General features: G+C 39.4%; 1 long non-coding RNA gene across 1 annotated transcript; it reads right to left on the bottom strand.

Moving 5' to 3' along the window:
* Nucleotides 1-8,777: 8,777 nt before the first annotated feature.
* On the bottom strand, nucleotides 8,778-10,008 carry LOC122029868. The gene is made up of 3 exons (XR_006125221.1): nucleotides 9,302-10,008; nucleotides 9,105-9,175; nucleotides 8,778-9,029 (listed from the first exon to the last, which is right to left on the bottom strand). It is a non-coding gene; the product is annotated as an uncharacterized LOC122029868 (long non-coding RNA).
* Between the last annotated feature and the right edge of the window lie 1,828 nt (nucleotides 10,009-11,836).

Consider the following 11,836-nt stretch of genomic DNA (forward strand, 5'->3'; position numbering starts at 1 on the left):
CAAAACTATAGATGAAGCCCTACTAGACCCAGACTGGACCTTAGCGATGCAGGAAGAGTTAGCCCAATTTAAAAGAAATCAAGTTTGGGAATTAGTATCTAAACTCATGAACAAGACTATAATTGATACTAAATAGGTTTTTAGGAACAAATTAGATGATCATAGCAATATAGTCAGAAACAAAGCTAGATTAGTAGCCAAAGGATTCAATCAAGTAGAAGGGTTAGATTATGATGAGACATATGCCCCTGTAGCCAGACTTGAATCCATTAGGATGATGCTGGCCTATGGAACATACAAGGGATTCAAGCTATACCAAATGGACGTAAAATCTATATTTTTAAATAAATTTATTAAAGAAGAGGTATATGTAGGTCAACCCCCAGAATTTGAGGACTTGAACATCCAAATCATGCCTTTAGACTAAAAATGCCCTATATAGACTAAAACAAGCTCCTAAGGCTTGGTATGAATGCTTGTCCAATTATCTAATATCAAAAGGGTTCAACCAAGGTCAAATAGATCCAACCCTCTTTGTAAAAATCTTAGAAAAAGACATCTTTATAGCCCAAATTTACGTAGATGATATAATTTTTGGATCAACCAACTCCAAATTTTTAAAAGAATTTACCAAATTAATGGAAGATGAATTTGACATGAGTCTGGTAGGTGAACTGAACTTTTTCGTAGGTTTACAAATTAAACAAACCAAAGATGGAATTTACATTTATCAAACTAAATATGCTAAGAAACTAGTTAGAAAATTTGGAATGGAAAACTCAAAAAATATTAATACACCTATAGCCACTAATATTAAAATTGACTCAGACTTAGAAGGTAAACCAGTAAACTTGAAATACTATCGAAGTGTTATAGGGAGTCTACTGTACCTAAATGCAAGCCGACTAGATATTATTTTCACAGTAGGTATGTGTTCAAGATACCAATCTTGTGTAAAAGAGTCTCACTTAACCTTTATTAAAAGAATACTAAGGTATATTAAAGGGACCCTAAATGTAGGATTATGGTACCCTAGATCTTGCACCCTTGACCTAACTGGCTACTCTAACTCATACTATGCCTGGTGTAAGCTAGATAGAAAAAGCACAAGTGGTAGCTGTCAATTTCTAGGTCAGTACCTAGTAAGTTAGTCAAGCAGAAAACAACACTGTGTTGCTTTATCTACCACTAAAGCTAAATATATAGCCCTAGGTGAATGCGCATCTCAATTGTTATGGATGATGCATACTCTTAAAGACTATCAACTAGAATATCAGAAAATAAAAATTTCAATTGATAATATAAGTTCAATTAATCTAACGAAAAATCCAATTCACCACTCAAGGACTAAACATATAGAAGTAAAGCACCACTTTGTAAGGGATCACGTAGCTAAGGGTGATATTGTACTTAACTATGTTAAGTCAAAATCAAATCTAGCTGACATCCTAGCTGACATATTCACAAAGCCCTTACCTGAACTTGAGTTCAGTTCACTTAGAAGATAAATAGGGATGTGCTTGGTAGAATAGAACTTATCTTTTACTTTTAATTTTTTTTTTTTTTGGTTTTCAAATCTTAAGAAAAAATATTTTTCAAAGTTCCAAATTTTATTAGTTTTTCAAAAATCCGGTTTAGCCTAGGATTTTACCCCCTAGAAATCATGTACCCCTAGTTTCAGCCAGAGCATCTCACAAACACACTAGGACTAACTTGCTTGTGTTTGAAAATACTTAGAATGGTGTGAGATGCATAGGGTACTGCATGGACTTAAGAATGTTTATGTCAGTGCGTCGACATAAGTCTGGGCGTTAAATACCAAAAATACATTAATCAAGTTAAGTAATCCTGTCTTAGTCAAATCTAACTAGATCACTAACTTAACTTGACTAACCGAGTGAAAATTGTTGCCCTCTAGGTGAACATCTAGTAGCAAATAGTTAGACATGTGGCTAAGGAATTGAAGCTACTCATGCTTGGACTATAGGACTCTTTGAATGTTTTTGTGAGAGTGGCCTTAGCTAAAATTAGTTAAATCAAGGAGTTTTAAAATCATATTTTTTTAAAGATCTGTTAAACATCTTTTATATTAAAGTTTTCTCATCTATTTTTTTCAAACTTTTTAGCTAAATTATTTTTCAAATCAAAACTTTCCTTTAGCCTAATTTATTTCTAAAATTAAGTTTTGAAATTTTTAGTTTCCTTGGCCAAAAATTTCCTCTAAAAAGCTAAGTATTCTTGCAAAAGTTTCTCAAACTTTGGCTAAGTATTTTTCAAAAGTTTTTTTTAATAAAACTTTTTCACTTAGCTAAAGGTTTTACAAAAAGATTAATTCTAAAAAGCTAAGTGTTTATCAAAAGTATGTTTAACCCTCTTTTTTCTCTTTGAAAGATAAGATAAAAATTATCTCTTAAAGTTAAGTCTTCTCAAAACAAGCTAAGGCCTATATTTTCTTCACTCTCTTGTTTATTTTGATATATGGCAAAGGGGGAGAGTAGGAAGAAATTCAAAAAAAAATTAAATATTTAAAGAAAATTCAAGGGAATTCAGGGGAGCTTTTATTAAGGGGGAGCTTTGTGTAAGCTTCTTTTAAGGGGGAGTTTTTTTACAAAATTTATTCTTGTGATAAATTTATGTTTATGCTAGTAATGCATTATATCATTTCTTTATTGTATCAATTTTATGTTTATGCTAGTAATGCATTATATCATTTCTTTATTGTATCTTTTTCCTTAACTTTGAATTTCAATTGTCATAAATCAAAAAGGGGGAGATTGTTGGTGCAAGAAGTATTCGACGATCGAACCCAGGTTTTGATAATGGTAAAAGAATTCAAAGTTAAGATTATTTGTGTTCTAACGTGCTTGAATGAGGTTTCAGGAAAGTCCTAACTACGGTTAGGCAGGTGAAAAATCCTAGGGGGAGGTAACCCTAGCTCCTAGGGTTGGTAACCTTAGGTCCTAGGGGGTGGTAACCCTAGGAGGAGGAAAACCCTAAGGGGCGGCAACCTTAAGTCCTAGGAGTGGTAACCCTATGTGGAGAAAAATCCTAGGGGGTGGTAACCCTAGGTCCTAGGAGGTAGTAACCCTAGGCAGAAAGTCCAGTCGGTCTAGAGGACCGAATTGGAAAATAGGTATACTCTCCTGAGTGGAGTAGGTGAGGACACGTTCCCCGGAAGAGGGAACAGTGAGCGTCGGTTCGACGTAGGGTTTCCGGTAGAAAATCTGAAGTCAGAATCGGACAGTCCGAAGATTGTCAATTTACTTACCTATATATTATCTGCTATATTCTAACTCTGTTTTACAGGAGAACAGTTCTAACCGTTTCTGTGCAGGGTCAGAATTGACCGGGATCAGTCGATCGAACCGGGTTATCGGTCGACCGAACCCCCAAGCCACAGATCAGATCTCCATCGAGTGGACCAGGCTCGACCAGGGGATCGGTCGACCGAACCTGGTTATTGATCAACCGAATCGGGGATAAGACTCGACCAGATTAAAGCGGAGCGAGCAGATCGGGCGGATCAGATGAGAGGAGATCATCTGGTCGGTCGATCGAACGTGGGGATTGGTTGACCGATCCGCCTCAGGTCAAATCTGATCCCGAGACTTGGGGATCTAGATCAATCTTATGGAGCCTATAAAAAGGAGCCTCGGGAAGCAGCCTGATCATTAATCTCGAACAGAACAACCGGTGCTTTTGAACTCTCTCCGAACACTTCCACCACGCGCTGCTACTCTGACAACTTACGACCTCATTTCTTCAATTCTTGTGTATTATCGGTATTATTTATTTATTCAGCACTTGTACTCTTTAATTGTAAAATATTTTCAGATTGATAGTGATTGCCCATCAAAAGCGATCTTCGATCGCGGGACTTGGAGTAAGAGTCGCCACAGGCTCCGAACCAAGTAAATACCTTGGTCTTCTATGTGTGTTTGTTTATTTATTTCCACTGCGTTTGATCATTTTATGAATACGAAATGATTGAAAGCCATGAGCGCTATTCACCCCCCTCTAGCACTTTTGATACAACACGAAACACTCCAAGATAAAGATGCAGCATCTTGGCAAAGAGCAATGAATTCAGAAATAGAATCTATGTATTCTAACAAAGTATGGGAGCTAGTAGAACCATCAAATAGTGTAAAAGTTATTAGATATAAATGGATCTACAAAAGAAAAAGAGGGACAGACGGGAAGGTGGAAACCTTCAAAGCAAGGCTTGTTGCGAAGGGGTATACTCAGAAAGAGGGAATCGATTATGAGGAAATATTTTCACCAGTAACTATGCTTAAGTCTATCCGGATACTCTTATCTATTGTTGCTCATATGGATTATAAGATTTGGCAAATGGATGTCAAGACAGCTTTCCTTAACGGATGTCTTAAAGAAAACATCCATATGAAGCGACCAGAGGGGTTTATTGCAAAAGGCAAAGAACATCTTGTTTGTAAGCTCAATCAGTCTATTTATGAACTGAAGCAAGTTTCAAGATCTTGGAACATCTGGTTTAATGAATTAATCCAGTCTTATGGATTTATTCAGTGTCCGGATGAGTCTTGTGTATACAAGAAGTGTGATGGAAATGTGGTGGTATTTCTTGTTCTATACGTAGATGGCATTTTATTAGTTGGCAACAATATCAAAGTGTTGTCAAAAGTAAGGGTATGGTTGTCCAAGCAATTCGATATGAAGGACTTGGAAGAATACGGGCATATTCTTGGGATCAAAGTAATAAGGAATCGCAAGAAAAGAATGTTGTGCTTATCCCAAGCTTCATATATCGATAATATCCTAGCTCATTTTAGCATGCAAGACTTCAAGAAAGGTTTTCTACCTTTTTGGCATGGAGTATCTTTATCTAAACAGATGTCTCCTAAGACATCAAAAGAGATAGAGGAAATGAAGGCAGCTCCTTATGCTTCAGCTGTAGGAAGCCTAATGTATGCAATGTTATGCACGAGACCGGATATCTATTTTACCGTGGGCATGGTTAGTAGATATCAAAGTAATCCAGGACAGGGACATTGGACTGCCGTAAAGCATATATTAATGTACCTGAGAAGGACTAGAGATTATATGCTGGTTTACCAAGCAGATGATTTGATCCCTGTGGGTTACACGGATTCTGACTTCCAATCAGATAGGGACAATAGTAAGTCTACCTCAAGTTATGTGTTTACATTAGGAGGTAGAGTCATAGCATGGAGGAGTGTTAAGCAGAAATGTGTTCCAAACCCAACCACGAAAGTTGAGTATGTGGCAGCCTCTGAGGCAGTCAAAGAAGTTATATGGCTCAGGAACTTTTTAATAGACTTAGATGTGATTCCTGGTTTGCCCAAAATCATCACAATTTATTGTGATAATAGTGGTGCAGTAGCAAACTCGAAGGAACCACGAGCCCATAAGGCGAGTAAACACATTGAGCGCAAGTACCACCTGATACGAGACATCGTAAAATGAAGAGAAGTTATTGTCACCAAGATTGCATCAGCAAATAACATAGCAGATCCTTTCACTAAAGCCCTTCTAGCGAAAGATTTTGATCGGCATGTTGAGGGGATAAGAATCAGATGTATGGCAGCGTTTATGGCAGCATAGTCTTTTAGTATAAGTGGGAGATTGTTAGAGTGTATACTAAAAGTCTAGCTTTTTGTATAAATATTTATTTTGAAATAAGAATCACATTGGTCAAATGCCTATATTTATGCTAAGTGTAGTTGTCCATTGAATTTATATTGTAGATAACATGGCGTGAAGAGACACACAGAAGATCATGTTATCAGTTCCTTATAAATTATAAATAGTAACTTACAACCAAGATAGAATGGGACAAACCATTGGAGTAGTTGTAGTGTAATTTAGTATTAGTTTATCTTGACTATAAATACACTAGTACACTATGAGTGTATTGAGCAGGATCATTTGAGGTAGTTTCTTTTTATACTGACTATATAAAAGAACAAAACATCTATTATTATGGAAGTACGCACTCTTAATCATGATATAATAACAAGCACATATACTTAATATTTATTCCTTTAATTTATCAAAGGGTGTGATTTATTTCGTTAAATCAATAGGCCCGATAAGTTGGAAATGATATTATTTATATGGTGTATTGTTGATTATAAAATGAAACTGTGTCCTAGAAATCTAGGTTGATGATGCCCCCATGAGGAGCTTATAAGGATTGTCATGTAAACCCTGCAGGTGGACTTAGTCCGACATGATAATAAGGTTGAGTGGTACTATTCTTGAAGCTAGATATTAATTAAGTGAGTGTCAGTAACTCATTTAATTAGTGGACATTCAATATCTTAAACACAGGGAGACTAACGCACTCATGATAAGGAGGAGCCCATATTGTAATATGGGATTGGTGCGGTAGTGTAATAATAACTCTTTAGTGGTATGAGTTATTATTGATGAACTTGAGTTGGGTGTTCGAGGCGAACCCGGGAAGCTCAAGCTCATCGGGAGACCAAAACCAATTCCTCCTTTCGGTCCCTGTTGTAGCCTCTTATTTATAAAGCCTTATATCCACTTAGAGCCAAGCTTCTTACCCATCTCATTGTGGTCGGCCCAGCCAAGCTTAGAGCCCAAGCTAGGGTCGGCCAAGCCAAAGGATGGAGCCAAGTTTATGGCCGGCCAAGCTTGGAGCCCAAGCAAGGTGGCTGGCCACATTAAAATAAAAGGGTGTTTTAATTTTAAAATCTTTCCTTTTGTGGAAGTCATGATTTTAAAAGAGAGTTTTTAAATTTTAAAATATTTCCTTTTATAGTTTTCTACAAAGGATTAAGAGAAATGTTTGATATCTTTCCTTATTTGTAGTTAAAAGGAAGATTTTAATATTTTGATAAAACTTTCCTTTTTTGTAACCATCCACATGTTTTAAAAGAGATATTTTAATTTATAAAAGTTTCCTTTTATAACCAACAAGGGATTTAAAAGAGAAATTTTTTATTAAAATTTCTTACCGGAAATAAAAAAAGAAGTTTTAATTTTGTGTTTAAAACTTTCCTTGTTTGGAGCACAAGCATAGGGCCGGCCATGACAAGTATTAAAGGAAGTTTTCATTTTTTATTTTAAAACTTTCCTTTTTAGTCATTGGCAAGGAATATAAGGAAGTTTTAATTATGTTTAAAACTTTCCTTTTTTGCCAAGACCAAGGATTATAAAAGAGATGGAGGGGTGCCTCATGAGATAACACATGTCACGCCCCAGAGGAGTCTCTGTCCGAAGAAATTTCGGCAGCATCTCCCCTGTACGGCGGACAATATGAAACTTTCTACATATCACATATACATCAGCCACAGGCGGCTGGAATGATAACAAAAAAAAATAAAGACAAACACCACGCAGTTAATAAAGATATCCAGCCTCTGGCTGTCACAACCACGCAGTTAATAATAGTAAACAACAACAATAGGACTCTGACCCGAAATCCACCCTACTCCACTACATTCGTAAAGCTCAAATCCAACGAACTCACCTCTTCTGCCGTCTAGGCAGGCATATAGTAGAATAAAAACCAAACCATCCAAAAATCCATCAAACGGTAACAATCCGTACAATATCCATAAATAAAATCCAAAACAAAACTAAAACATAGTCTGATGGAAGAAAAACCAAAATAAAGCAAATAACAACCTAGTAGAGAACTAGCTCTACGTGCAGATGGGGGGCCAGCGACTGGAACTGCTCCGGACAGCCTCAACCTGAAAATATCAACAATGGAGGCGGGGTGAGTCCAACACTCAGCAGGTACAACTGATATGCATAATAAAACAAATAACAGACAACACTAATCATGCGTACAGTCTCCTGAATATGAGGAGGATAAATGCAACTGAAATGAAATCAGAAGATAATTGTACTGACCGGATCAAAGTATAAAGGTAACAGGTCGTCAGGCAAAAGCATATAATCTGTATGCATGTCAATCAATGCATCCAAACAAATGCAGATATAAGTGCAGCAATCACAAGCAAATAAAATGCAATAAATGCATATGTCAACCCCATACTCAAATCAATGCTCTGTGCAATGACAGAGTAACGGATCTTGTCGGAGTACTCTATCCTGTGACCCCAAATCATAAATGGGGAGCTCAATGCTCTCATCTCCAGTACACGATGACGGGAGGATATCTCTGCCGGCTACTACTGAGTCTCCCGACCAACGGAGCCAAACAAAGTCCACCATCCGCCGGCTACCACTTGCTACCCTAAATGCCAACGGAGCCAAACAGAGCGGGCCGGCTACCACGCTGAGTCACCTGACCAACGGAGCCAAACAGCAGAACCGCCACACACCAGCCAGATATACAAATCCATGGGTGATGTGTGCAGTACATGTAACTGGCGATGAGCTCAACCAAAGTAGAGCCGACAATCACACAGCATGCAATCATGATGCATGATACTGAACATGGCAATCTCATGAATAACATGGCATGATCTATATAAATAGATACAAAGTGTGTACCACAAGAAGACGTATCAAATAGAAGGCACACAAATCGAAGAGGGTATCAAATAAACCCTAGATCCAGAATATAACAGAGCATGTGGTTAGGTCACTACCTAAGGCATATGTGATCAGGTAGATAATATGTAGTGCAGAATAAATAAACAAACAACATGTACTAATCATGTAGTGACCAACCGAAATAAACAGGTAACACAATTACTGTTATATGTTAAACATATTATCATGCATATCAAAAGACATAAGTCAAAGTACCCGCCTCCGAAAATAGAAAGGTCCAATCTGACTCCGAGATACCGTCTCGCGTCAAGGTCCTGTGTCACGAATATAAATATATTTCATTTAGCTACATTCTCATAAATAGCTAAATAACTCTCTAACCCTAGTTTAGGGCAAATCCCTGACCAACACATAAACCCAATTCAACCCATACATGATCAATAGCATATATCAAATTCCTATGCCTTACCTGAAACTCACAGCCGTTTTATCACTGTTGGAAGTAGGATCGTTTGCTGCTGGAATCCTTCCTACTGATCAGATCATGTTGAGATCAATAATTGGGAATCACAAATCAAACAACAACCCATCTTACAACCTAATCTTACCTCAGGTGTGTCAAGCTGTTGACAGGGGGTGGTGGCCGGAATCAAACAGAGACAGCAACAAACTCTTGATGCTGTGATAACCGGAACCAACTAGGTCACTGTCTTCCAACAATCGAATCGAAAGAAATCACACTACAAATGCATCAACAACCCAATCAACTACTAGTGCACAACTAAAATTTCAACCTAATCCTTACCTTCATCCAGTAGCTCACTGGATTAGAGGACGGAGGAGTTAGGTCACCGGTGTTGTTTCCAGCAAGGGCTACTGAGGCAGTAAACCAGAGCAAAGGGGCGACGACGACATACAGATCCCAAGTGGTGGCCACGGCAGAACCCTTACCAGCGTCGGAAACAGAGGCTAGGGCAGAGGCTACAAATCGACAATTGCTTTGAGTGTTGGCAGCCGGCTATCTGCTGAGCGGGGGCTAGGGCACGGTGAGAACTCGGACAAGGAGTCTCGGAGTGGCACAGAAGAGGTCGGAAAAAGGCGTCGACGGCGTTGGCACCTAGGGCTCGGTGCTGCTCGGCGTCGGGAGAAAGAGAGACAGTGGCATCGGCAGAGATGCTAGGGCATAGAGGAAAGGCAGCCGAGGCTGGGAAATCGGTGCCGGCAGTGGCATCGCTGGAGTCGGGGCAGAGGCTAGGCACCGGCGATTTGGGGACGGCAGAGCGGAGAAGAAGAAAAAGGAACAAACCTTGATCGGGGCTTAAATCGCGAGCGGTTAGCTCGGCGCCGGTTAGGGCAAGGGGGTGAGGACTTCGGGCGCGCGGCAATGAAAGAAAACGGCGGAGGAAAATAAGAAAAAGAATAAAGAAAAAGGGAGAAAAATCAAACATTTCCTCTTTAAAACGAGGTAGCCTAAACAGGCTTTTCCGGACCCCATTTTTATCCCCGTTAACTCGTCCGTACGAGCTCCGAAAAATTCCCGAAAAATTTCTAAAAATTCCGGAAAATTCCCTTATTAATATTCCCTATTTTTTTTCCCGGTATTTTACATTCTCCCCCACTAATAAAAATTTGGTCCCCAAATTTCAGTATCTACCATCAGCAAGTACTAATAACAAGTAACAATAATAAATGCTGAACGGTAAATTAAATCACATACCACAAGTGAAAAGATGGGGTATCGAGCTCGGATCGTATCCTCGAGCTCCCAAGTAACTTCCTCATCCGAATGATGCTGCCATCCGACTTTAACCAGCCGGATAGTCTTGTTCCGCAACTGACTGTTATGTCAGGCTGAACTGGAACTGGAATATCTGTCAGCACATGCGTCGGGTCGGGCACGTATCTCATCAGCATGGATACGTGGAATACATCGTGCACGCCAATCAAGGACGGCGATACTACCAACTAGTGAGCTACTGCTCCAATCCTTTCTAAGATCTAGAAAGGTCCAATGTATCATAGAGCTAGCTTACCTCTGAGGTCAATCTCTTCACCCCTTTCTTGGGTGAAACTCGCAAAATTACCTGGTCACAAATGGAGAACTCTAAGAGTCTCCCACTCCGGTCAGCGTAACTCTTCTAGCAGTCATATGCCTCTAACATCTTCTGTCCGATAGTATGGACCACTTTGCCTCACGTTGAGCTCTATGAGGTCCCAACAACTGGGCCTCTCGGATTCTCGTCCTGATTAACGACTGAGCAACTATGGTAACAAGAATACCCTGCTCTGTCTGTCCCTGCTCCTCAATGTCTAACTCAGAGAAATCCTGAATCAAATCTGTGACCACAACTCGGTGGCAAGCTAAAGTCCCTCTAGACCTCTAGCTAAGTGCATCGGTAACCACATTAGCTTTTCCCAGGTGATAGCTAATGGTACAATCATAATCCTTCAAGAACTCCATCTATCTCCTCGGTCGAAGATTAAGTTCCTTCTGAGTGAACAGATATTTGAGATTCCGATGGTCAGTGAGAATCTCAATGTAATATCATACAGGTACTGCCGCCAAATCTTCAGGGCAAAAATAACAGCGGCCATCTACAGATCATGTACAGGGTAGACCTTCTCATGCTCCTTCAACCGACGAGAAGCATAAGAGACTAACATATCGTGCTGCATCAGAACAGCGCTCAAACCCTGAATAGATGCGTCGGTATAGAGGACATATCCGTCCTCTCCAAATGGTAAAAACCAAAAATCAAAGCCGACACTAGTCTCCGCTTCAGTTCCTAGAAGCTGGTCTTGCAATCCTCAGCCCGAGTAAACTTCACGCCTTTCATGGTCACGCGTGAAAGTAGCATAGCTATGCGGAAGAAACCCTCGACGAAAGGTCTGTAATATCCTGCGAGTCACAAAAGACTGCGGATCTCCTACACTGACTTCGGCTGCTCCCAACGGTAACAACCTCTATCTCCTGTGGAACCACGGTATACTCCTACTGGTGACCGTGTGTTCCAAACATCATAACAAAAGACAATCCAAACCAGCACTACTGATAATCACATATAGATGTTCTCGTCGAATCATCTCTAGATCTATGCAAAGATAGTGTACGTGACTCACCTCGGATCCGTAATAAACCACAACATCGTCTACAAAGATAATGGACACCTATCCAAACATCCTCGACATACCAGGATTATCGAGTCCCTGAAAACATCTAAGGCACTGTAAGCCTATATGGCAAAAACCAATACACATAATGTCTGTATCACAGACATTCCTATTCATAAGATCTCCAATAATAAATCGAAAAATCTAATCATCAATAACATAAATCACC

Source organism: Zingiber officinale, chromosome 10B, assembly GCF_018446385.1.
Source record: "Zingiber officinale cultivar Zhangliang chromosome 10B, Zo_v1.1, whole genome shotgun sequence".
In the NCBI taxonomy this organism is placed as follows: Eukaryota; Viridiplantae; Streptophyta; class Magnoliopsida; order Zingiberales; family Zingiberaceae; genus Zingiber; species Zingiber officinale.